The sequence below is a fragment of the Columba livia genome, chromosome 29 (genome assembly GCF_036013475.1).
Source record: "Columba livia isolate bColLiv1 breed racing homer chromosome 29, bColLiv1.pat.W.v2, whole genome shotgun sequence".
In the NCBI taxonomy this organism is placed as follows: Eukaryota; Metazoa; Chordata; class Aves; order Columbiformes; family Columbidae; genus Columba; species Columba livia.
In genome coordinates this window covers 2,698,454-2,725,074 of record NC_088630.1, presented here as the reverse complement: position 1 = coordinate 2,725,074, position 26,621 = coordinate 2,698,454, and positions in this window count along the sequence as shown.

Below are 26,621 nucleotides of genomic sequence, written 5' to 3'. Positions count from 1 at the left end.
CACATGAGCAGTGTCCATCACCTGGGGACACAAAGGGTGACGTTTGCCAGACCACCCTTCATCTCACCACCAAGAGCAGGGACAGCCCCCTGGGCCTCCTGGGCACAAGGACAGCCTCGGGGCCAGCAGCACCCCGAAGTCCTTCCTCCAAGGAGTGCTGGGTGCATGTGCAGCAGACGGGGTGGGACACTGGGGGCCCATGTCACCTCCGTGTCACAGTGTGACCAGCCAGCAATGCTGAGGTCACAATGCCCTGGGACAGTATAAAAGGAGCAGCGTCCCGTGTCTGCTGCCAGAGCTGGCCTGGAGGCAGCCTGAAGACATCGGAGAGGAAGTCCTTGAGGAGCCGGTGGAATCCCTTGACAGGGGCTGAAGGAGGAAGAGCTGGACGAGGCAGCTGGAGTTTCTCCGCTGCAAGGCCATCTCCCAGCAGGGCAACCTTCCAGGTTCATCTGATGGATGATCATCCTTTTCAGCTGGATAGCAGTAGCCGAATGAAGGGAACGCCTTCTTGAGGAGCACTGCAGAGCTCACCGTCCTGATGGAGTGGGGAGCTAGGGTCAGCAGCTGTAGGAAGTGGAATGCAGAGTGGTTTGAAGGGGGCCCGGTGCTCTCCCGGCCACCAGAAGGTAGATGTGTGGTTGGCATAAGGTGATGGAGCGAATGGGTAAGCTGGGCAAGGTTCCAAGTGCTTGTCAGGGATTTCCCCAGCATGTACTGGCAGTGAAAGGAGGGGGAAGGAAAAGAGGGAGAGAGAAGAAGAGGGAGAGGGAGAGAGAGAGGGAAGAGGTGAAGCAAGAGGAGAAGAGAGAGAAGAGAGAAGAGAGAAGAGAGGAAGAGGAGGAAGATGAAGAGGAGGAGGAGGAGGAAGAGGAAGAGGAAGAGGAGGAGGAAGAGGAGGAGGAAGAGGAGGAGGAAGAGGAGGAGGAAGAAGAGGAAGAGGAAGAGGAACATCCTTTTCAGCTGAATAGCAGCAGCAAAATGAAGGGAATAACTTCTTGAGGAGCACTGCAGAGCTCACCGTCCTGATGGAGTGGGGAGCTAGGGTCAGCAGCTGTAGGAAGTGGAATTTCAGAGTGGTTTGAAGGGGGCCCGGTGCTCTCCCGGCCACCAGAAGGTAGATGCGTGGTTGGCATAAGGTGATAGAGCGAATGGGTAAGCTGGGCAAGGTTCCAAGTGTTTGTCAGGGATTTCCCCAGCATGCACTGGTAGTGAAAGGAGGGGGAAGGAAAAGAGGGAGAGAGAAGAAGAGGGAGAGGGAGAGAGAGAGAGGGAAGAGGTGAAGCAAGAGGAGAAGAGAGAAGAGAGGAAGAGGAGGAACAGGAAGAGGAGGAGGAGGAGCAGAAGGAGGAAGAGCAGGAGGAAGAGGGAGAGGGAGAGGGAGAGCGAGCGGGAGAGGGAGAGGGAGAGGGAGAGGGAGAAGGAGAGGGAGAGGGAGAGGGAGAGGGAGAGGGAGAGGGGGAGGGAGAAGAAGAGGAAGAAAGAAGAGGAAGAAAAAAGAGGAAGAAAAAAGAGAAGAGAGAGAAAAGAAGGGAAGGGAAGGGAAGGGAAGGGAAGGGAAGGGAAGGGAAGGGAAGGGAAGGGAAGGGAAGGGAAGGGAAGGGAAGGGAAGGGAAGGGAAGGGAAGGGAAGGGAAGGGAAGGGAAGGGAAGGGAAGGGAAGGGAAGGGAAGGGAAGGGATTGAGCATTGAGCATGACCACCTGTCAGAGCTCCTCTGGGCCCTTTTGGCTCGGTTCATGCCCACTGCTCTTGCCCTCCAAGGCACCACTCGTGCCCTGGCTTTCTCGGGTTCTTTCTCCCAGGGCAAGTTTGCAGCAGGAGCCAGCTCTCCTCCTTCTCCTTCTTCTATTAACATTTGTAATTTTAATAAAATAAATATAAATATTTTTTTAAAAAAAAAACCTGTTTCCAGTTGTATCCTTTGTGTACGTGTCCCTGAAACTGTTTTTGGATTTAATACCTGTCTGGCATTTCAGTCGAACAGTCACATCTTTATTGGACTCCTTGTGAGCGTACAGAATAGAGCAGCACAGCACAGCACAGCATGGTTGTGCTCAGTAGCTGTGCCTGGAGCACGATGAGCTCTGAGCCAGGCCTGAGGACTCCATCCAGGAGAGCCGCTCTCTGCAGGGCAGGGCCCAGGCCCGTCCAGGAGATGGGGCAGAGACAGGCACACACACCTACAACACGGCTCAGGCAGGCACCAGAGGTCCCAGGCTGAGCTGAGACACGGCCCCTGGGCCCCTGCAGGAGATGGTCCCCAGGGAGGCCGGTCCCAGCCACTGAGGCCTTTGAGCACCCCAAGACCCTGTAGACATGGATGGCTGGCAGCTTTGGAGACTGAGTCTTGGCCCAGATGGACCTTCTCTCTGATCAGGACTTTTGTTCTCAGATTCTTTTGTTTAGGTATGTTTTTTCCAAAGCAAAGATCTCAGGCATTACTAAACAGGAGAACAAGGAGAAAAAGAAATCCATGTCACACACCACACACTATCCCATGTGTGTATGAGTTTTGACGCAAATGTCCAAAATGGCAGTAGCTTCAAAGCGAGTCTCATTTCCATGGCGGTCTGTTGGCACTGTCCAGCGCAGCCTATGGCTCTGGTCACACTTGGGATTTTCTCCACGCTGCAGTGGTTGAAACCATCCTGTTATCCCCTCAGAAAAGGCTTTGTGAGCCTGGTCCTCCTCGCTGTGGGGCCTCATGGACATCAGCTCTGGTGCAGAGAGGGGACAGCTACCAGGGCTCTTCTCTTGGTTGCAGGGCTGGTTTCTGCCATGACTGCAGTTGTTGCCATCATGATTTCTCTGCTGCAAAGGGCCCTGCAGCGGACAAGGAGGGCAGCATTTTTAGCACAAATAAAAAAAGGGGGAATTGTGGGAAATTGCAGCAGATCTGTGGAATCCTTGACAGAAAATGTGAGAGTAGAGATCATCCTTGAGATATTAAGATTTACCCTTGAGAAGGATGGGAGTAAAGGAGTATCCGGAGATATGGAGTTGTACCCGTGAGAAAGGAGAGATGTACCCGTGAGAGAGAAGGGGATAGAAGAATAACATGGACGATAGAAAAAGTAACTAATGAGATGTTAGTGCTGTAACTTGTAACCAATGGTGAAAAGACACATGAACTGGTAGAATTGTATAAAAATGCACTTGTAGCAATAAATGGCATCTATTACTTTCATCTTGAAAGAACTTGGTCCATGTCGTTTGTCCGTCTCAACCGTGACACAAAACCCCCTGGAGAGCGTGTGTGTCACAAACCCCATTGGACAGCGTGTGTGTCACAAACCCCATTGGACAGTGTGTGTGTCACAAACCCCATTGGACAGTGTGTGTGTCACAAACCCCATTGGACAGCGTGTGTGTCACAAACCCCCCTGAGCAGTCTGTGTGTCACAAACCGCCTGGCGCAGGGTGTTTGTTGGCGCAGGGGGTTCTGTGCAGACTTTTCCTGCTGTGTGCAACTTGACTGCGAGCCAACCACTTTATTCTATAAACACGACAGTCTGGGTGAGCCACTGTGAGCTCTCCCTGCTAAATCAGTGAGCTGTGTGGCAATGCTTTTACTACTCACAGCTCAGCGGATGAGCCCAATTTCAGTCTAATATTAACCATTTAACTTAAGTAGATGAGCGCTAAATATAATAAATTCTTTAGAGATATAAGGCTGTAGGATTTTTAATATACTCTTTGCTTCATGCTTCCCATGCCAGGTAGACACTCCCAAACTTGCCCTTCCCCAGCGGCCACCCAGTCTCAAAGTCATCCAGCGTGAAGGTCCGTCTGCAGGGCGGGGGGCAGAGACACACGATGGGGGGGACACCCCATCATAGGGGGACACCTCATCATAGGGGGGACACCCCATCATAGGGGGACACCCCATCATAGGGGGACACCCAGCGCCTGTGCCCACACATAGTCAACACCAACCCCGGTGTCACCCACCAATGCCCAGGGGTCACAGGACCACCGCACTGTCACCCATGGGGTCTCAGGGATGGCCCCCACTGTCATACTGGGGGTAACTGGGCCCCCCAGTGCCACTCAAGGTGTCGTTGGACCCCACACGATCACCTCAGGGTCCTCAGGACACCCCACAGTGCCGTCCACCACCACCCAGGGGGTCTCTGGGACCCCCCCACTTATGATACTTGGGTTCCCAGGACGCCCCCACGGACCACAGGACCTCAGGACCTCCCCACTGTCACCGCACGGATCCCAGGAGCCATGCTCATTACCCCAGGGTCCCCTCAGTGCCACCCACCATCACCCCAGGGGCCCCCAGGGCTCCCTCCCCCCCAACACCCACGGAGTCTCTGGGACCCCACACTGTGGTCCCCGGAAGATCCCCAGGAGCCCCCCGCTGTCACCAGGGGGTAACTGGCATCCCCCAGTGCCACCCAGTGGGTCCCTGGCACCCCCTCCCCCATCACCCCAGGGTCTCCAGGGTCCCACATCCCCCCAGGGGTCCCTGTTACCCCCAGGCCCCCCAGTTCCGCCCCCACCGTCACTCACTGGGCGGGGGAGAGGCCTGCAGGGCAATGGGCTGCAGGGGCGCAGCTCCTGGTGGGGCAGGCTCAGCTGCGGGAACCCCCACACACACCCTGGGGGCCCCCGAGGACCCTCCCGTGGGACACAGGCGTCCAGGGACCCCCAAGTAACACCCGCGCCCCCACCAAGGGGCCCCTGCTCCCCGGACCCGCTGTCCCCGAGCCCCGCCACCGCCTTCAAACCCGCCCCTCGGCGGGCACGCGCCGCCCGCCCATTGGTCCCCGCTGCGGACGGCCCTGCCCCCACCCGCCTGCCGCCCGCCCCGCCGCGCTTACGCCGCTTCTCATTGGCCAGCCACGCCGCCCGCCTGGCGGGCGGGGCGGGAGCTCAGCGCTGATTGGCTGCCGGGCGCAGTGAGGGGTTCGAGTGCGTTGTTGTGCGGGGGCGTTGGCGAGGAGACACAACGGTTTCGGGGTGCGGGCGGGCCGGACGAGGGTCGCCCTGCCGAGCAGAGAGCGGCTGTGCGGGCAGGGAGTGCGGGAAGGGGAGCGGCGGGGCTGGCGCCTCCGGTTTGTCAGAGGGAAGCTGAGGCAGCGCGGGCAGCGTGTGAGTTCAGACAGGCTGCGGGGTAAATGAGCCACAGCGCTGGTGACACGATGAGTCTCTTGCAGAGCTCACGGGTGGACCTGGCGTTCAGTAACAATTCTCTTCAAGCATGTCATTTCTTTTGTGGCTGTTACTGCTTTAAGTGAACACCTGATTCCATTGGGTTTGTGACACACACACGTCTAATGGGGTTTGGACACACACGCTGTCCAATGGGGATTGTGACACTCACACTGTTCAGGGGGTTTGTGACATACAAACTGTCCAACGGGGTTTCTGACACACACGCAGTCGAGGGGGTTTGTGACACACACACTGTCCAATGGGGTTTGTGACACACACACTGTCAAATGGGGTTTGGACACTCAAGCTGTACAATGGGGTTTGTGACACACACACTGTCCAGAGGGGTTTGTGACACACACGCTGTCCAATGGAGTATGTGAAAAACACGCAGTCCAGGGCGGTTTGTGACACACACTGTCCCATGGGGTTTGAGACACACAGGCTGTCCAATGGGGTTTGTGATAAGCACACACAGTCCAGGGGGGTTTGTGACACACACACTATCCCATAAGTTTTTGACACACACACTGTCCAATGGGGTTTGTGACATTAAAAGATTCCTTAAAAGTAAACAAAATTTGAAGATAAAAACTAATATCCACAGAAGCTCATCATCACAGAGACTATCACAGAGGCTACGCAGCAGATCATCGCACAGGGGAAGCAAGAAACCAATAATTTGTTTAAATTGACACTTAATGTATCACCATTTTAGAGCAGAACCCTGTTCGCACCACGCTGTAACCTGCTGTTTCTAAGGACTGGATTGCACAATTTTTACCTCTTAGTAAGTTAAATCAAAAAATATCTCCAATTTGCTTTCCTGCTCCCCCAGGAGCTGCTTGTCCCTCAACCCTCCGACATCCAGATCAGCAGCACGCACACAACCGGCAAAACTGAGAGAGCAGAAACTTGCACCAAAAATCATCAGGGAACTGTGTTTGCTGTGCTTGCCAGAACAATGCCAAGGGATATACCCACCACTATATACTGGTAAAAAGCTCCAGTTTCTTGTTTCACATATCACTCTTTTATAAATAGGGAACTCAAAGCAAACTTCTCTCCAGATACTGGAAAAAAATAATTACAATTTACCAATTAGTTTTGATCCTAATATTAAAGCAGAACTTATGATTTGGAGTTGATTTAATACTCAATGAAAGCATTTCATCCTGGCAAACAGAAGCATTATCTGTATTGGGGGTTTTGTTAGCAGAGGTTACTGAATTTTGTTATATATACTGTTGTCAGGGTAACATTAGCTGAGAGTAATTGCGAGAGTTTGTTTATTCATGACTGTGAGGCAGTAATCAGAATTTGGGATAGGCGTTGTATGTGCAATACATTCGTCATGGTGGTTTGGTGAAGGGATCATGCATCTCATGGGAATATTTCCCCATTTCTGCTCTGGTTTCCAGTGTATTACACCAAAACACCCACCTGATGACATCCTTTCAGGAGCAAAGGCAGCAATTTGCAGAATTCCGCTTCTTTGGGGAACTGAGAAATTGCTGAGCTGACACCAAGTCCTGCAGTGTCCCTGTCACCTGCAGAGTCACCGCATCCTCGCCACGGTAGCGGCATTGTGACAAAGGTTCTATGTCAGCTGGGTGTGGCAGCCGAGTGCCCCCTAGGGGATGGGGAGCCTGTCAGCCCCGGGCCTGTCACTGCCTGCTGTCCCTGCTGTCACCAGCCAGGCCTCTGAACACTGGTCAAACCATGGCCAGACTTGGGGACAACGTGGAACAAAGTCTCCAAGAGACAAGTTGGGACAAAAGGTATGGGACAGAGGGAGAAAGCGAAGGGAGCAGGAGAAAGGGAAGGAACACTGTATGGGCAACCTGGCTCCTCACCCCCACCCCCAGTCTGCCGGTTCCCTCATTGGCCACCACAGATTGCATCACTTTTCCTACATCAGTTCAATAAACAGCAAAACACTTTCCTCAGCTGTGTGTGTAAGCTGGATCTGGTGAGGTCCAGCATCCACAAGGGACACCCACACAAGAACTGGTTTAGACAGAGAGATAGGAGAGGATAGAAATAAACACAATGAACGTGTTGACTGCCATGTTAATTAGAGCTCTGAAGAATGGGGCAAGTTTGTAACTCCCTGAAGCTCAAAGCAGAAACCAGACAGCTGAGAGGCCACTGAATGACCAAAGAGCAAGTGGAGGAGAAACCTGAGAGCACTGGGAAGGGCAAACGTCCACACAGTGCTGGAAAGTTGTCCTTGGGCAGGGACATTTAATCAGGAGAGGTGGGAACTCCTGATTGACGAGGGGGATGAAATACTAGAGTGTTGGTAATAGAAGGACAGGGGAAGACCAATATTTCTTCTCCTTCCCTTAGTACATCTTTCATCAGCTGTCTCACCATAAACAGCCAGGGCCATTTTAGGGGCCCAGTGTACCTGAGGTGCTGTCCTGGGATTGGCATCTGTCACACAGGACCTGGGGAGACCAGAGCACCTTGCAGTGCAGGTGGAGCCTGGGCAGGGGTTCCCGGGGCATCTACACTGGCACCAGGTGCTTGTGTCCCTGGAGCTGAAGACATTTGTGTCCTAAACCCATGTGCAGTTCTGGAAAACTCTTTCCTTTCCAAAGAAAAGAGACTCCCCTACAAAGACGTTAAAATGAATGAATGAATGAATGAATAAATAAATAAATAAATAAATACGTAAGTAAATAACTAAACTAAATAAATAAGTAAATAAATAAGTATGTAAATAAGTAAATAAGTAAATAAATGCTTAAATACATAAATAAATACATAAATACATACATGAATAAATAGAAATAAAGAAAGAAAGAAAAAGAAAGAAAGAAACAAACAAACAAACAAACAAAGAAATGAAGAAAGAAACAAAGAAACAAAGAAAGAAAGAAAGAAAGTATGTTGACACCTTCCTTTGCTTTGGATCTTTGTCTTCATTTCTTCTTATTTTAATATCCATTGACATCAACTGACATCTGATGGGCCTGCAGGCATGAACCAAGATCATGTTGTGTCTTGCACAGCGCCCCATGCCCTCTGAACCTTCCCTGCCCAGGACTCCTCACACGTTGCCCAGAGCGAGTCACACGGAGGTGTTGGCTGGGTCACTGGCTGAGATGTTGGTTTAGATGGTCACCTACAGCACAGGTGGATCCTGCCCCACCATCGCCTGCTCTGCTCCAGTCTGAAACAGAGCCCAACATCACAATGGGATCATGAGAGAACTGAGGTTGAAGGGACCTCAGGAGTCTGCAGTCCAGCCTGTCACCAACTGGGTCACACCAAGGTGTTCAAGCCTTGATTCAATCAGAGCTTTAGCAGGACTAGAGAAGTGATCATCCCTTTATACTGGGCACTGGTGGGGCTGCACCTTGAATCCTGGGGTCAGTTTTAGGCCCCTCATAGCAAGGAAGACATTGAGGTGGTGGAGAGAGTTCAGAGGAGGGTGACAAGGCTGGTGAAGGGTCTGGAGCACCAGTCTGACGAGGAGCGGTTGAGGGAGCTGGGGCTGTTCAGCCTTGAGAACAGGAGGCTGAGGAGAGACCTTATTACTCTCTACAGCTGCCTGAAAGGAGGTTTCATCATGGAGGGTGTTGGTCTCTTGTCCCAAGTAGCAAATGATAGGACAAGAGGAAATGGCCTCAAGTTGAACACGGAGAGGTTTCGATTGGATATGAGGAAAAAATTCTTCACGGAAGCCACCAGTGATGTTCCTCAGGACTCAGTCCTAGGGCCAGGTCTGTCCAATATTTTTATCAATAATCTGGATGCAGGAATTTAATGCACCATTAGCAAATTTTCTGATCATACCATCCTCGGAGGTGCTGATGACTATCCTGAGGGACAAAGAGCTTTGCAGAACGATCTAGATAGATTGGAGCATTAGGCAATGATCAACGGCATAAAATCTAACAAGTCCACATGCCGGATTCTGCACCTGGGATAAAGTAATGCCAAGCACAAGTTTAAATGGGGAGAGGATTGGCTGGAGAGCAGCCCTGCAGAAAGGAGCCTTGGGGCGCTGGTTGACAGGAGGCTCAACAAGAGTCAGCAGTGTGTGCCCTGGCAGCCAAGAGTGCAAATCCCATCCTGGGCTACATCAGACAGAGCAGAACCAACCGCTCAAAGGAGGTGATTGTCCTGCTGTATTCAGAGTTGCTGTGGCCTCACCTTGAGTGCTGTGTGCAGTTCTGGGCCCCACGATTTGACAAGGATGTTGAAGTATTCCAATGTGTCCAGAGAGCAACAAAGCTGGTGACCGACCGGAAGGCATGTCCTCTGAGGAGTGGCTGAGCAATCTGGATTTCTCAGGTTTGGAGAGAAGGAAGCTGATGAGCAAGCTCATTGCCCTCTAAAAGTTCCTGAGGAGGGAAGTGTATAGGGAAGTGCTGATCTCTTGTCCCTGGTGTCCAGTGACAGGACATGTGTGAATGGTGCAAACCTGGGTCAGAGGAAGTTCAGACTTGACCCTCTACTGAGAGTGTGGTGAAATACTGGAACAGCCTTCTGAACGATAGGATGAGGGGCAACGGGCACAGCATAGGAGGTCCCATCAGAATATGAGGAAAAACCTCTTTACTGTGAGGGTGCCTGATCACTGGAACAGGCTGTCCAGAGAGGTTGTGGAGTGTCCTCCTCTGGAGACATTCAAAACCCGCCTGGACACCTTCCTGTGCCATCTGCTCTGGGCGAACCTGCTTGAGCAGGTGGGTTGGGCTAGATGATCTCCAGAGGTCCCTTTCAAGCCCAACCATTATGTGATTCTGTGACAGCTGGTTGATGCCCCAAGACTCAGCATTCAAGAGGCATTTGGCCAATGCACTTACTACCCTGTTTTAACTTTAGATCAGCCTTGAATTGGTCATGCAGTGGGACTAGATGGTCATGATAGGACCCTTACAGCTGAACTATACCTCACTTCCCTTCTTCCCTTTCTCCTCCTTTCCCTAGCAGGGGGAAGCTGCAAAGCCCCCCCACCACAGCCCCACCCAGCACCCTTTGCAGGAAGCCTTTGAGGTGCTGGCCCCAAGGCAGTCCCGGTGCCCAGGAGTTCCAGGGGGCTGTCCCTGCCCTTGGTGTCCACGTGCTGGGCACAGCTGCTGGCTGTCCCTGGTGCCTTCTCTGCCCTTTGGCTCTCCAGGACAAAGCTCCTGCTCTTCTCTCCAGTCATGGCAGAAACCAGCCCTGCAACCAAGAGAAGAGCCCTGGTAGCTGTCCCCTCTCTGCACCAGAGCTGATGTCCATGAGGCCCCACAGCGAGGAGGACCAGGCTCACAAAGCCTTTTCTGAGGGGATAACAGGATGGTTTCAACCACTGCAGCGTGGAGAAAATCCCCAGTGTGACCAGAGCCATTGGCTGCGCTGGACAGTGCCAACAGACCGCCATGGAAATAAGACTCGCTTTGAATCCATTCCCAAAGCACAGCCAGGCAAATGATGACTCTTCCCAAATGAGCAAAAAGAGTCCATTGCTGCTACTGCAGTCATGTTTCCTTTTCTACCCAAACCAAGATCCACAGTTGGCCATCTGTACAGGGGATGCTAAAAGCACTTCAGCTGCAGGGTAAACCTTCCACACCTCCTGTGTGACTTGCACCTTTCTCGGAGTTATTTGCCTACCTTGATTGGTGGGAAGAGGTTCAGAACTTATGGAAAGCCTTTAAGAGATACTCTTTGGAGTACTGAAAGAGTAAGGAAGCTACTGCCATTTTGGACATTTGCACCAAAACTCATACACACATGGGATAGTGTGTGGTGTGTGACATGGATTTCTTTTTCTCCTTGTTCTCCTTTTTAGTAATTCCTGAGATCTTTGCTTTGGAAAAAACATACCTAAACAAAAGAATCTGAGAACAAAAGTCCTGATCAGAGAGAAGGTCCATCTGGGCCAAGACTCAGTCTCCAAAGCTGCCAGCCATCCGTGTCTACAGGGTCTTGGGGTGCTCAAAGGCCTCAGTGGCTGGGACCGGCCTCCCTGGGGACCATCTCCTGCAGGGGCCCAGGGGCCGTGTCTCAGCTCAGCCTGGGACCTCTGGTGCCTGCCTGAGCCATGTTGTAGGTGTGTGTGCCTGTCTCTGCCCCATCTCCTGGACGGGCCTGGGCCCTGCCCTGCAGAGAGCGGCTCTCCTGGATGGAGTCCTCAGGCCTGGCTCAGAGCTCATCGTGCTCCAGGCACAGCTACTGAGCACAACCATGCTGTGCTGTGCTGCTCTATTCTGTACGCTCACAAGGAGTCCAATAAAGATGGGACTGTTCGACTGAAATGCCAGACAGGTTTTAGATCCAAAAACAGTTTCAGGGACACATACACAAAGGATACAACTGGAAACAGATTTTTTTTTATATATATTTATTTTATTAAAATTACAAATTTTAATAGAAGAAGGAGAAGGAGGAGAGCTGGCTCCTGCTGCAAACTTGCCCTGGGAGAAAGAACCCGAGAAAGCCAGGGCTTTTCCTTCCTGACCCCAACACTGGCGATCGGCTGTTCCCTGAGCATTTGAGCAAGACCTGGCTCCTCAGCCCACAGGCTGGTCATGCCTCCCAGAAGACCACAGAATAATAGAAGGATAGAATGATAGGACGATGATGTCTTCTCTCTTCTCTTCTCTTCTCTTCTCTTCTCTTCTCTTCTCTTCTCTTCTCTTCTCTTCTCTTCTCTTCTCTTCTCTCTCTTCTCCTATCTTCTCTTCTCCTATCTCCTATCTCCTCTCCTCTCCTCTCCTCTCCTCTCCTCTCCTCTCCTCTCCTCTCCTCTCCTCTCCTCTCCTCTCCTCTCCTCTCCTCTCCTCTCCTCTCCTCCTTTCTTCACCTCTTCCCTCTCCCTCTTCTCTCTCCTTCTTCTCCTTCTCCCTCCTTTCACTAGAAGTACATGCTGAGGAAATTGCTGACAAACACTTGTAACCTTGCCCAGATTAGCCATTCGCTCCATCACCTTGTGCAAAGGACGCATGTACCTTCTGGTGGCCGGGAGAGCACCGTGCCCCCTTAAACCACTCTGCATTCCACTTCCTACAGCTGCTGACCCTAGCTCCCCACTCCATCAGGACGGTGAGCTCTGCAGTGCTCCTCAAGAAGTTATTCCCTTCATTTTGCTGCTGCTATTCAGCTGAAAAGGATGTTCCTCTTCCTCTTCCTCTTCCTCCTCCTCCTCCTCTTCCTCCTCCTCTTCCTCTTCCTCCTCCTCCTCCTCTTCATCTTCCTCCTCTTCCTCTCTTCTCTCTTCTCTCTTCTCTCTCTTCTCCTCTTGCTTCACCTCTTCCCTCTCTCTCTCCCTCTCCCTCTTCTTCTCTCTCCTTCTTTTCATTCCCCCTCCTTTCACTACCAGTGCATGCTGGGGAAATCCCTGACAAACACTTGGAACCTTGCCCAGCTTAGCCATTCGCTCCATCATCTTATGCCAACCACGCATCTACCTTCTGGTGGCCGGGAGAGCACCGGGCCCCCTTCAAACCACTCTGCATTCCACTTCCTACAGCTGCTGACCCTAGCTCCCCACTCCATCAGGACGGTGAGCTCTGCAGTGCTCCTCAAGAAGGCATTCCCTTCATTGTGCTACTGCTATCCAGCTGAAAACGATGATCATCCATCAGATGAACCTGGAAGGTTGTCCAGCGTGGTGAGGCTGTCGAGTGGCCATTGGTTTGCCCTGCAACAACCTCTGAATGCGGATCCTTGCAGGTGCAGCGGAGCAGGCAGCAGCATCTGAGCAAAGCTCTGGGGGACGGGATCCTGTGTGCTGGGGACAGCTTCCCTCGCCATTCTCTGCTCCCTCCTCCTCCAAGCAGGGGCTGCCCCACGCCGCGCACAGCCAGTCCCAGCCGGGCCCGGAGGTGGGTGTCTCCATGACGACCGCCCGGGCTCTGTGACGTCATAACCAGAGGCCATTGTGACACGGGGTCGACATCACCAGAGGCCATTGTGACACGGGGGTCCCCGCCCTGACCGTGGGGGTATTTAAGGAGCGAGAGCCCTGGGGTGCTCACTCCCAGGAGAGCAGCTTCTCAGGAGAGCAGCTTCTCAGGAGCAGCAGCTTCTCACGAGGCAGCATCTCCCCTGGGTGCCCGTTGCGGCTCTTTGATAGAGGAGACCCAAGATGCCAACTGACAAGGAGGTGTCCTGCTCCTCCTCCTGCCCGCAGATCGGCCACAGCCTGGGCCAGCACACCCTCCAGAGCACCTGGGTCACCCCCTCGGTCCAGGAGCGCTTGCAGGACCACCATAAAGGTCCCCAGGAGGGGTCTGGCTGGCCTCGCAGCACCAACAGCGAGGCAGCAGCAGAGGCAGAGTGCCCGGCACCTGCCCCACAGGGCGCCACAGCCGACGACGCGGCTCTGTGGGACACAGCCCAGCGCATCGTCAGTGAGGCCGTGCGCAGGGCTGTGGCTCAGATCGTGGCAGCTGGCCAGGAACCGGAGGAACAGCAGGACCTGGCCCAGCCCATGGACCTGCAAGATGAGAACAGCAAGGAGGGGTGCCAAGGCGGAGACACCATCCACAGCACCTGGATCAACCCCTCGGTCCAGGAGCACCTGCAGGACGCCCCTGCAGGTCCCCAGGAGGGGTCTGGCTTGACCAGCACAGACACGGAGGCGGCAGCAGAGGCAGAGCGCCCGGCACCTGCCCAGCACAGCCCCACAGAGGACGATGTGGACCTGTCAGACATTGTGGAGTACATCGTCAGTGAGGCGGTGCGCAGGGCTGAGGCTGAGATCCAGGGACCTGGCCAGCAACCGGTAGAACAGCAGGACCTGGCCCAATGCACGGATGTCCCAGTGGCAGCACCAGCACCTGCAGGACTTGAAGCCATTGAGGCTCATTTGGCAGGAGAGGATGAGGGACAGGCCAGCACAGCCCCTCTCGTCCCAGCTGCAAAGGAGGAAGAAGAGAACACGGTTTCTCCAATGTCTGCAGAGCATGGGGGAGAGACCAGCGCAGACATCGCCTGCCCAGCGCAGGGCCCGGCTCCACGGCGACGGCCTTCCCGGTTCAGGAGGGCGCTCCGGGCTCTGCGCAGGGCTTTCCGCTGCAGCTGCACCGCGGGACAGCAAGAGGAGTAGAGCCGCGACCGCGGCGTTCACCTGCCCTGAGGACATGGTGCTGCCAGCCTCTGCTCGGCCTTGCATTGTTTTCAAAATCAATAAAGCCAATTAAAAAAAAATGTCAAGTTTTCCCCCTGTGCTCCTCTGTTCCTGCTCCACCTCGGGACAAAGAAGGCTGCAGGAAATCTCTGTCCTCGGGGTGTCCCGGCCTTGGTTGCCGGAAGCCCTGGGCTGGTGCTGCCGCAAGCCGGCAGTCTGGCTGGATCCCCCTCAAGCTCCCTTCCCACCCACCTGTCTCCAGTTCCAGTCCAGGACTTGGAACATTTGAGATCTATTGCCGACTTGGCCTGGTTGACCTGCACCGTACGGCATCCCCTTCGTCTCACAAGGAACCTCCCCATTGCGGGGGTGTTTTGGAGCACCTGCATGAGCTGATACAGGCGAGACCCTCCAAACCCGCATGTGGTCCCTCTCCTCCACCGAGGGTCTTCCAAGTCAGGAAGAGCCGGCTGCTCGCTCCCTTGCTGGAAATCTGAGCCATGACCCATCTCTGCACAAGGCTCTGATGCACAAGGCTGCCAGCGTCACGAGAGCACGTTCAGGCCTGAGACACCGGGGAGAAGCGCCGCAAACAATGCTGGTCTTGAGAAGAAATCCACCACTCAGAGCTTCGTCTCAGATGCGAGTTACTCTGCCCTGGGTTTCTGGGTCCCAGAAATGGAGGGGGGCTCAGGTATAAACCCAGTCAGCCAAGAGCCGCAGCAGCTGCTGATCCCTGTGTGGCGCATTGCAAACCAGCCATGGCTGTCTGTGGCTGCTGCATGGCCCGGGCTGCAGCCTTCGCAGCATCCTCCTCTTCCCCAGCACCCCCGTGCACTGCACAGACCCAGAGCTGATTGCAATGGCTGGGGCAGCACCGGGCAGCAGCAGCATCTCTCTCCCCAGCCTCCAGCTGCCCAGTTGCCCTGCAGGGAATTTCTGCCTGGGAAGGGCAGAGTTGTATCGGGATCGGCCGGGGGCTCAGGACAAAGCACAGCACCGCCACGTCCCCGGAGCAGAGCCCTTCTTTTCCTGGCTTGGACTGGTGTATTCCTCCTGCTCACAGCGCGGTCCTTCTCTGGGAGAAGGTGACGCCAGCACTTTCAGGGAAATTGGAACGTCATGATGGAGTGGATGTGAAACAGCCTCACTTCCCGAAAAGCCAAAAAAGTAAAACTGACATGGAACAAAGCAAGTAACTTGCCACAGCTGTCCAACCTGCGCTCCTCAGGCGGGAGGTGACCGGCGACATGTTCTGGTGCTGCGGGGCTGTGCCGCAACAAGTCAGTTGGGGCCGTGGCCAGAAAGGTAGTGATGTACATCTAGAGATACCCACATCGTTCTGTGGGAAGCATCTGTTTCCTCGGCACGATTTGGAACAGTTTTGACACACAGGACTTCCTGGGCCCTGAATCACAGCTGCGTTGGCTCCTCTAAGGCTCCCAGTTCCAATTCAGCAGGTGCCCAGTTCAAGGTGTTGACTCAGCAACGTGTACTTCTCTTTAATCTGTATTATGTGTTCTCTCTGAAATCAACACTTCCTTCCTAGGAGCAATTTGGGTCCCAGATGGACCAATGGCTACTGGGTCCCAATGGCTACGAAGCCATTGGACTTGTTGACAGTAGTTTACCAACAGTAATTTGCCAACAGGAGGAGTTCTTGCTAAATTAACAGCAAAAGCCATGCTGAATAATGCAAGGGAGTGTAGGTAGTTAGGGTCTGGCGGCCGGAAGATCTCGTGCTGTACGGAAAGATAATAGCCCCTCCCTAGGTAGGTAGGAGTATGTGAGGCAAGCAGACGGAGGTGATGTTGTTAACCTAAGGTATATAACACTGTGTTACTTGTTAATAAATGCCATTTGTCGTCCACCACATTGGTGTCTGCGTGCTGATGGACCGAGCGACCTGGGGTGTGGTCGCCGTGCTGTTGCTGAACCAGGTCGTCATTGCCTACTGAGAGGCAACAAGTGGTGCCGAAACCCGGGAATCATCCCGGAAAGCCTGGGAAATCATCGCCTGGACTCGGGTGAACAGCAGCCGGAGCGGCAGGACCAGCCCGGCGGAGAGGACGCTTCCGGACCCGCGGGGAGGATGGGAGCCCTCGTGAAGGTCGTATCCCAGTTACATAAACAATGGGGTATTGATTGCAAGTCTAAAGATTTTACTCTCGCAGCTGCGAGGCTCTTGCAAATCGGGGTTATCAAACAGCCGGTGGAAATTCTCCACCCGGAGGTGTGGGACAAGTGCACTAAAGCGCTTGCCGACGAAATGATGTCCTCAGGTAGTGGGAAAAACCTTAAGTCATGGGGGAAAGTTGTAAAAGCTCTGCAGAAGGCTAGACGAGCGCAGGAAACCTGGAAGGCAGCACAGGCTTGTTTGCTGGCCACCCCACAATTGGGGGTCGGGACGGCTACGCAGACCCCGCACCCCCCAGATAGTGACAATCCTGCTGAACCTAAAGGTCTGCGAGAGGGCGACCCCCCCGGGGCGACCACGCAGACTCCACGCTCTCCGGTTAATGACGATCCGGCTGAGCCCAAAGATCAGCGAGGAGGCGAAAATGAGACGCAGGAGCGAACTAAATCTTTTTGGGGTGGGTTAGTCGAGGAAGCCAGGCGTGCTGCTGAGAAAACAGAGTCTGAGGGATTTGGGACGAGACCCCCAATGTATGCACCCCAAGATGTCGCCCAGCGCGCGGGGGAGGAGAGGGATGAAGTTCTTGGGAGGAATGGCATTCTTGGGTGGAATGGTGCCCTTGGGGGGCACGGGGAGATAGCGCTGGCAGAGAATGTGGAGAGTGACCTTGCAGGTGCAAGCGAGCGCGTGGAAGTGAACAATAGAGCATCGAGCTTTGGGGGCGGAGGCGTGAACAAGGGGTGGAGAGCCGATCGGGGTGTCCACCTGGGGAGGCGCCATCGGGGGGCGGACACCTCCCCGCGCAGGAGGCGGGGCCAGCCAAGAGGGAGGGAACAGCCCGCCCGTACTGGGCGGGGGCGGAGCAGGGAGCCGCCCGCCCATAAGGGTAGTGGGCAGGGCTGGAGCTCAGAAGCCACCGGTCAGTCTAGTTCCAGTTCCGGATCGGATACGCAAGTAACTGACCAGTCGAGTTCCGACTCCGATTCAGATACCAATTCATATTCGGAGGAGGAAATGGGAATAAACAGAATTAGAAACAAAAACATCTCTTTCCGATACGAAACGGAACCACGAAAGAAAAAAATTCCTCTCACGGACTGGAGAAAGATGAAGATGGCGTGTGCCGATTGGGCCCCATCGGCCGCTCTGGCGTTCCCGGTCTGGGTGACGGACGGGGGACAAAGGGTTCACACACCGATAAACCCCAAGGATATACAAGCGATCGTTAAAGCCATCGCGGATAAAGGGCTTAATTCTGCCCTGGTTTCCACCCTCATAGACGGCATTTTTGGCGGAGATGACATGCTCCCGTATGACATCAGCAAATTTGCTGATGACACCAAGTCGGGAGGGAGTGTCAACCTGCTGGAAGGCAGGAGGGCTCTGCAGAGGGATCTGGATAGACTGGAAAAATGGGCCCATTCCAGTGGGATGAAGTTCAATAAGGCCAAATGCCGGGTGCTGCACTTTGGTCACAACAACCCCCTGCAGCGCTCCAGGCTGGGCACAGAGTGGCTGGAGAGCAGTCAGACAGAAAGGGACCTGGGGGACTAATGGACAGGAAGCTCAACATGAGCCAACAGTGTGCCCAGGTGGCCAAGAAGGCCAATGGTGTCCTGTCCTGTATCCAAACCAGCGTGGTCAGCAGGACAAGGGCAGTGATCCTTCCCCTGTGCTCTGCATTGGGGAGGCCACACCTGGAGTGTTGTGTTCAGTTCTGGGCCCTCAGCTCAGGAAAGACATTGAAGTGCTGGAGCAGGTCCAGAGAAGAGCAACAAGACTGGGGAAGGGACTTGAACACAAGCCCTATGGGGAGAGGCTGAGGGAGCTGGGCTTGTTTAGTCTGGAGAAGAGGAGGCTTAGAGCTGAGCTCAGCACTCTCCAGAGCTACCTGAAGGGCAGTTCTAGCCAGGTGGGGATTGGTCTCTTCTCCCAGGCAGTTAGCAATAGGACAAGGGGGCATGGGCTTCAACTCTGCCAGGGGAAATTGAGGCTGGATATTAGAAAGAAATTCTTTACAGAGAGAGTGGTCAGGATTGGAATGGCTGCCCAGGGAGGTGCTGGACTCACCGGCCCTGGAGGTTTTTAAACTGAGATTGGACATGGTGCTTAGTGCCATGATCTAGTCAATGGACTGGAGTTGGACCAAGGGTTGGACTGGATGGTCTCTGAGGGCTTTTCCAACCCAGTCGATTCTGTGATTCTGTGATTCTATTTGTAGTTGCTTTTGGTAGATATGAGCAGCACTTTACAGCTTAAAGTTTTAGCAAATACAGTTTACCAAGTAACATGAAGCAAAGAGTATATTAAAAATCATACAACCTTATGTGCATAAAGACTTGATTATATTTAGTGTGCCTCTACTTAAGGTAAATGATTAATATTAAACTTAAATTGGTCTCATCCACTGAGCTGTGAGTAGTAAAACCATTGCCATACAGCTCACTTATTTAGCAGGGAGAGCTCACAGTGGCTCATCCAGGCTGTCATATTTATAGAATGAAGAGATAGACTCGTAGTCACATTGCACACGGTAAGAAAAGTGTCTGAGACTTGTGTATTCACAAGTTACCGACATTCAGTTGCTGTTCTGCTTGGCTGTGGGTCTCCTGGCAGGAGTTCTTGGCCTGGGTACGGCTCAGGCCCTTCCCTCCTCCGGAGCCTGGACCAAACTGCTGTGGGTTTGGCTGGGGGTGATTGGGGGATCGAGTGCATCTGCCACCCCTGGCAGCCCAGAGAGAACTGAGCCAGACAACGGGACTCCTTTACGCAACATCCCCATAGATGGATGCTCCTGGAGCAAGGAGCGTGGCATTGAGTAGGTCTGTGACATCCCCACCATGCACCAGCTGCTGGGAAAATGGAGCGGTGCAGCAGGCTGTTCAAGACTGTGCTCAGAACAATGGGTGCTGGAACTTTTAGAAACGGATTGAAACTTGAATCAGACAGGTGCCCAGAGCTGAGCTGGCCTGTGCCTCCCAAGGGGACCTCCTGACCCTCCTTGCCCAGGCACAGGGTCACAGTGGGGCCCTTTGTGACCTCACTTGGTGACACCCACTGCCCTGCACGTGCTCAGCGCAGCTGTGGGCCCAGCCCACACTGTCTGACAGGACGGTGACGAGACAGGGTGCGAGCACGGAGCTGGCGAGAGCCCCGAGCGTAGCCCACGTCTGTCAGAGAATCGGAGAATCTTTTTGGTTGGAAGAGACACTTACGATCATCGAGTCCAACCACAACCTAGCTCTAGCTGCCCCCGGCAGACTCTCTGCTGCCCCTGGCAGACTTGGAGCAAGGAGCTCCTGAGCGCAGCTCACATCTTTCCCCAACGAGGAGCACACGAGCGCAGCCCACACCCTTCACCGCTGCCTCTGGCAGAGCTGCAGCACCAAGGCGTTTTGCAGAAGCATCCGCCTTCCCCATCCTTAGTCCTAGCCTTTGACTGCAAAATGGCGGAGAGACCCCCCATCCGCCCTAGGCTGGCTTGGCAGGAGGAGGTTGGGGCTCCCCAGGAGCTCAGATCTCCACTGGACCCCAACCAGGTGGATGTGGTCCAGCCACTGCAGATTGGTGAGTCAGGGGCACTGATTGTCTGGCCAGGGTGGGGCCCAGCGATCGCTCTCTGCTCCACACCGGGATCACGGTTCCCCACGCACTGGCAGGGGGTTCCATGGGTGGTGATCATGCTGCCTGAAGCCCAGGGCTGCTCCGAGCTGGGAGCCGGCCCCAGCACAGCCTCTGCGGGCAGAGGGGACCCAGCTCCTGCTGCAGGGCACGGGCAGCGAGAGGCAGCTGGGCGGGCAGGAGGCAGCCGTGCTGCGGGACGGGGACCTTTCCTGCCCGTCTGAAGCGAGTTCCTCACCCGCTGCACTGGGCGCTTTCCCCGTCCTGCCTGGCTCCAGCATCGCAGCCCGTCTGCCGGGCACCCTGCAGCCCTGACACGCACGGGGAGACTGTGCTGGGGCAGCGGGCACTGGGATGGACATGGGGCAGAGCTCCTTCTGCCCTGTCCTGCCTGCAAACCCTCTCTGCAGCCCTCCCTGCTCTCCCCCTTTATTAGATGCCGATGCGTTACCTGTGAACGCATTTCTAAGCGGATACATGGACTCCATCGTGTCCTTTCTCGGCAGCCCAGAAAAGGTAACCGCAGCCGCTTTAAAGGCGGCTGTGCCGGCGTCTGCTGACAGGGGCTCTGCTGCGGGTGCTGGAGGGTGCTGGCTGGGCAGAGCTGCTGCTCCCAGGTCTCTAATTGGCACTGCAACCCCATGCTGCGGTTCTGCTGGCCACATGTCCCCACCTCACGCTCCCTGCTTGTCTCTCTGTCCCCTGACTGCCAGGACGAGAAACAGAAGATGGAGTTTCTTAAATGCATTGCCATGATCTTCAGAGCCACAACATACGACGACTTGTCCCAGGGCCTAGGTCTCTTCTGCCGGGGATACGAGCTGGCAGAGAATAACAAGGTGAGTGGAAACCCGGCAGCACTGGGGAAGTGGGCAATGCCCCCGGCACCGGCACCCTGTGAGGACAGCGTTGGCAGGGCTGGAGGCTGGTGGCGCTGGGTGCTGGCAGCTGCAGGTCCCATCCTGGCTGTGCTGTGCAGGTGCTGCTGGAAGAGGAGCCCAGGGACCAACTGCCTGCAGTGGTGCAGCGCATTGCCTCATTTGCCATGGCTGAGATGAGGTACCTGCCCATCCTTCCTGGGAACTCCTGCCCCAGAGCCCCCTGTCCACCTGTACAAGACCTCCAGGCACTGCTCCCAGTGCCAGTGTCCTACTGGCCCCTCTCTCTTTGTAGCTTCGTGGAGGAGGTGCTGGAAGGCAAAGACATGAACCACATCCAGGCCTGCTTCTCCAACGTCTTCATGCTTCCTTCAAAAGAGGAAATGAGGGGCCTGAAACCTTACCTCTACTTCATGGTAAGTGTTGGGGGAGCTACAGGAGCCCCGGTCCCTCTGGGCTGCTCTCTGGTCACCACGTGCTGTGCTATGACCAGAGATCCCAGACAGGCTTTACTTTCTCACTGTTGTCCCTTCCCCCGTTCCTGTGGGCCTGGCCACGTCCAGTGCCATGGGCTGCTCTGCTGCCAGCAGATTATTTGCCCCTGGGTCTCTCCCAGGCGCAGCGAATCAGCACACGAGTCCTCCCTTGCTCCTGGGAGTTCAGATAAGTCTCTTGGGGTGAGAGGGATGGCAGGAAACATGGCCACGACTCGTTGTCTTCCTTGCAGACCATGAAGGCTGTGGACAGCGTGCTTGTGGCATTGGCGCTCAACTCTCCTGCCTCCGAAGTCAACGAGAAGATGCAGGATATCTTCCAGGTCTGGGGTGTATGAAGCTTCACAAGGGCTGTTCCTCACCCTGGGGATGGGGTGTCCACTCTGGAGGTGACAGTCCCACCCCGTGCCGTGCAGAGAGCGCTGCCGGGAGGGTGCCCACCTCCCCGGGGAACCAGGGGCTGCCCGCCAGGCTCTTCTGCAGCACAGTGGCCGCAGAGGATGGCATCTGCCTCCCTGCCTGGCCACAGGGCAGGCCCAGGGCATTTGTCCCAAGCCTGCCAGAGGCCTGAGGGCAGGAATCCTATTACAGGCTTTGTTCCAGATTATAGGAAGCCTTAATGGACTGGGCCAGTGCAACCCTGGACTTGAGCAGTGCTGCTTCTGCTGGAGCGGTGGCTGCTCCCAGGGCTCACCAGCATTTTCTCTCTTCCCAGATGCTCTTGACGTTCACCACCTCTGAGAGGGCATCTGTGCGGGAGAGGGCTGTGGGCAGGATGAGGGTGCTGAGCTTCTTGCTGGCCAACTACTCCTCACTGAAGGTAAGGACCAGGCACTCCCTGCTCTGCCAGGACCCAGATCTGCCCCAGTCCTGTGTTGGCCGGGACTGCCCAAGGAGAACTGAGGGAGCCCAGGTCTGGCAGCTCTGCCCGCATGGGGCTGTTCTGGGAGACGGGCTCTGCAGGGCCCTGCAAAGCTCTGACCACCCTCAATCCAGCCCTGGGCACACTCTTGGGTTCAGGGCTTTGGCCCCACATACCCTCAGCCCTTCTGCACTTCCTTTGCCCTTGTCCAGGCTGATCCAAATGAGGACGGAAGTGATTCCTGTGCTGAGATCGAGATGCCAATCCTTGGACAGCTGCTAGGACATCTCCTCCTACTCCTGTCATTCAAGGAAGAAGAGACCAGCTGTTTGGCTATGGACACTCTTTGTTTCCTCTTCCAATTCAAGCGTCAGCAACACTGTAAGAGAAGCTGTGGTGGGATATATCCCTCTGCACAGCCACATCAGCCAGTACCCCTGCTTGTCTTCCTGGGTGTTGTGATGGACCCTTCTCCTGCTTGCTAGAGACAACACCATGTCACCAGCACTGTCCCTCCTCTGCTCCTGCCCCGCAGCACTGCAGCCACTCGAGACGTCTCCCTCATCACTGTTATTCCAGCCACGGGGGACTGAACTGTGGGACTTCATGCAGAGCTCTATGGCCTTGGAGTTTCCAGGGCCAGGAGCATTCGCACACGTACACTGGAGGCGGGTCAGCCTTTCCGTGGCCCCGCTCTCCACCACCTCCTCCCCTGACTATTGGTCATAACCTCCCTCCTCGGCCATTCCAAGTTCAAAGCTCTTTCCGGTACTGGGGAAGCTGCTGTGTCTTACCAACTGTTGTGTATTTCCCTGCTTTTTAGGTGTGACACTGCCAGAAGAGAATGCACAGCTCCAGGAGGACTGGGAAGCCAGTATCACCTCCTTGACCTCTTCGCCCAGTGCTACTCACATCACCAAGGTAATGAGCTCCTATCTTGCTGGCACTCTTGTTGGTGGCATCATCAGGAGACTTGTGAGAGCAAAGGCCTCCACAATCAGGGGGCTGGCATGTCCCTGCTGAGAGGGTTCCTGCTGTCCCCGAGCAGGGACGATGCGAGGGCTGCTCTCCAGTGTCCCAGCAGCAGCCCCAGTCCTGATGGCCACCAGCCCTGGTTCACGGCAGGGCCAGCAGCCTGTGCCCAGGACCCCAACCCTCCTCCCTCTCCCCGGGCCTCTCTTCTCATCTTCCCATGCAGTCACTGCTGCCCCTGCTGCCAGCTTTGCTGCGGGCACTGCCGCAGCACCGCCGGACGTCTCTGCAGGGCTGCTGGCACTGCCCGGCTACGCAGCAGCACCGGGGCACTCGGTGTGACTTGGCTTCGCTGCCTCCCTTCCTCCCTTAGCTCTTTGAAGAATACCTCCAGCCTTCCGAGAGGACAGACATGGTCCTGGTGTTCATCGAGGCGATGAGCGACTCCAGCACCTTTGACAAGGTGGCGGCCAGAAACATGCTGGGCATGGTCAAGAGAAACTGCGATTTCTGGCTGGTGGATGTAAGTGGCCTTTGGCTGGATTGTCCTGCCCTTCGGCCCTGTCAGGCCTTGTTCCTCCCTCCATCCATCTCTTCCTCTCAAATCCCAGTAAAGTGAAGCCACCTGAAGGCGGCAGAGAGGGATGGGAAGGACATCTGAGGAAAGGGCTGCACTCCAGTGGCAGCACCATCCTCACCTGTGTCTCCTCCAGGTGCCAAAGATCACAAGCTGCATCCACAAAGCCCTGCAGTGCATCAACACAGCACCAGCCCGGCGGAGTGTGATGTCCCTAATTGTCTGGATGGCTGACAAGTGCCCTGGGGAGGTGGTCTCGACGCTGCTGACAATCGCACCACCAGGAGACAGGTACCGGCCCCAAAAGCCATGAAGGCTTGTTCCCTGTGGGGAGAGGGGCCCAGAGATGCTCTGGCTGCCAGCGCCAAGGGATCCTGCAGGACAACCCCGAGGAGCAGGACCCTCCATCCCACCACGCTTTCCAGCGCTGGGGGTCAGCCAGGCCTGCAGCAGCCACAGCTGAGCAAGCCAGCCCAGAGCCCCCCACTGCACTCCTGCCAGCCCCACGGGAGCAGCAGCTCAGCCTCTGCTGCTGCCCAGGGCATCCCAAGCGTCCTTCAGCGCGGAGCCGGACACGCTGCTGTGGCCCAGGCTGCCCTGCTGACAGAGCGCTCTCTCGCAGCACTGCCCTGGCACTGTGGGAGGTGATGTTCTCCGTGCCCCAGACCCTGCAGAACGTGTTGAAGGAGCTGCTCATCCAACTCCAGGACCGGCACTATAGGGTCTTATATACACACCGGGAGGACACCGCCATCCTTCGCTTGGCTGTGAGTTACTGGAAGAAGCTCCTGGTGCCCCAGGAGCTGCACGGTGCCAGGAGCCCCAGCAGCTCTGCCGGTCGCTCACTGCTGGTTTGCTTTCAGATACTGGCCAGCAGTGACTTGCAAGATGAGGAGTTTGCTCCTATGTACCTAGTCATGAGGTTTCTGAGGCAACGAAGGCCAATGATGCTCTCCCTGTTGCTCAGGGCCATGATGACGCTGTCAGAGACAGATGAGATGGTGAGTGGAGTGTCGCCAAGGGCAGCCGTGTTGGCAGCCAAGGGCCGGGGCAGTGGGTTCGGGCTTGGCCTTGGCTGGCAGTCAGGCGCTGGGGTGCCTGATCCAAAGGCCCTCCCTGCCATGGTGGGGCCTGGGGGCTGCCTGGGGAGCTCTCCAGGCATCGACCTGGTCCCAAGACGGAAACTCTCTTCTTCATACAGGCCAGAAAAATGGAGGTCATGCTGCCAGACCTGATGTGGGTCCTGCAGTACGGCAATAAGGCCATCAAGATCAAGGCTCTGGTCATCTTCAGAAACGTGATGGCTCAGCTGGAGAGGGAGGAGGCCAGTCCCATCGCTGTGCGGCTGGCAGAATTTCTCCTGCCCTTCTTTGATGACGTAAGGCTGATGTATAAGGCTGATGTATAAGGCTGATGTATAAGGCTGAGCCCCGCGGGTGGGCACTGGACAATGACAGCTGCCCTTCAGCCCAGCCATCGGAGCAAGGGCTTCTCCTCTGCTTTCTCCCCGGGGCTCTTGCGGGATGGTTTCTGCGTTCTGCAGCCCAGCCCAGCTTCTCCCTGCCCGCTGCTCCCACAGCTCCTCCCCACCATGGCTGCTGAGGCTGCTGGGGGTGCTGGCTGGCTGGGAGAGCACTTTGAGGCACAGGCACTGCCTGAGCAAGTCTCACGAGTGGCCTTTCATGGACCCAGGGCCGCAGATCTGGCCACAACTGCAGTGTGCACAATGCCGCCCTGGAGCATCTCCCCTCACATCAGCCATGCAGGAGCTTCTGCTCCCCGTGGGCAGAGAGCTGCTGGTGCTCAGGTCCTACTGTGCTGCTCCCTCCCAGGAACTGAGCCAGCTGAGAGAGATCTCCATCAGCCTCTTCAGAGACCTGATGAAGATGGTGGTGGGGAATGACAAGAGAAAGATGAAGAACATGGTGCGACTTGGCCTGCTCCCTCTCTTCTTCCGAATGAGTGACCAAGTGCAGAGCGTGGCCAAGGTACAGATTTAAAGCCGAGCAGCGATGCAGGGAAGAGACCCCTGAGCGTTTGGGCCAGGGCATGTCCCCGCTCCCTAAGGGCAGAATCGCCCCAGGAACAAAGCCCAGAGCAGGGGGACACCAGGTCTCCTGCCCCAACCGTGGTGCCATCTCCCAGCTTCTGCTGTTCCGTAGGTTGCCAGGGAAGCCCTCCTCGGTGCAGCAGAGCTCCTCAAGTGGAAACAGCTTGAAGATCTGGTGCAGGCACAGCAGAAATGGAGGATTGGAGAGTGCTTGGTGAGGACAACCCCCAAGGCCCAGGGCCCAGGCTGGACGGGGCTGCCCCACATGTCTGGGCTGTGGGCTCTGCAGATGTGCCTCCCCTGCTCTGCTGCAGCCCCGAGCTGCATCCTTGTTCCCTGTCCTCAAGAACAGAGCCCCCAAGGACTCTTCTCTGTGTCCCGTTGCCCTCCCCGCACCCCGCAGGAGGGAGGTCTCTCAGCACCCCTGGGACCCCTCAGCCTGTGTCTCTCTCTCAGCCCCACAGGGCTCCTGGCAGGAACACGGGAATGGCCGGAGGGGAAGAGGAACACGGGTTCCTGGAGGAGAGACTGGTCCAGCCAAGTGGGGAGGGACAGTGACGTGCTCACACCCTTGTGCTCTCTGCAGCTGGAGCAGGACAGGAGCAGGGCTGAAGAATACTTGAGTCAGAGCCTGCTGTACTTGGGGGATGCTCAGGCCAGCTTGCGAGAGGCCGCCTTGAGGTTCATCGGTGAGTCACAGCCCCCGGGCCCCTCTTTCGGCAGCCTGGCCCCAGTCCCCGCCGCTGCCCTGGCACAAGGAGCAGCCCTGTGGCTGCCAGAGCCCCGG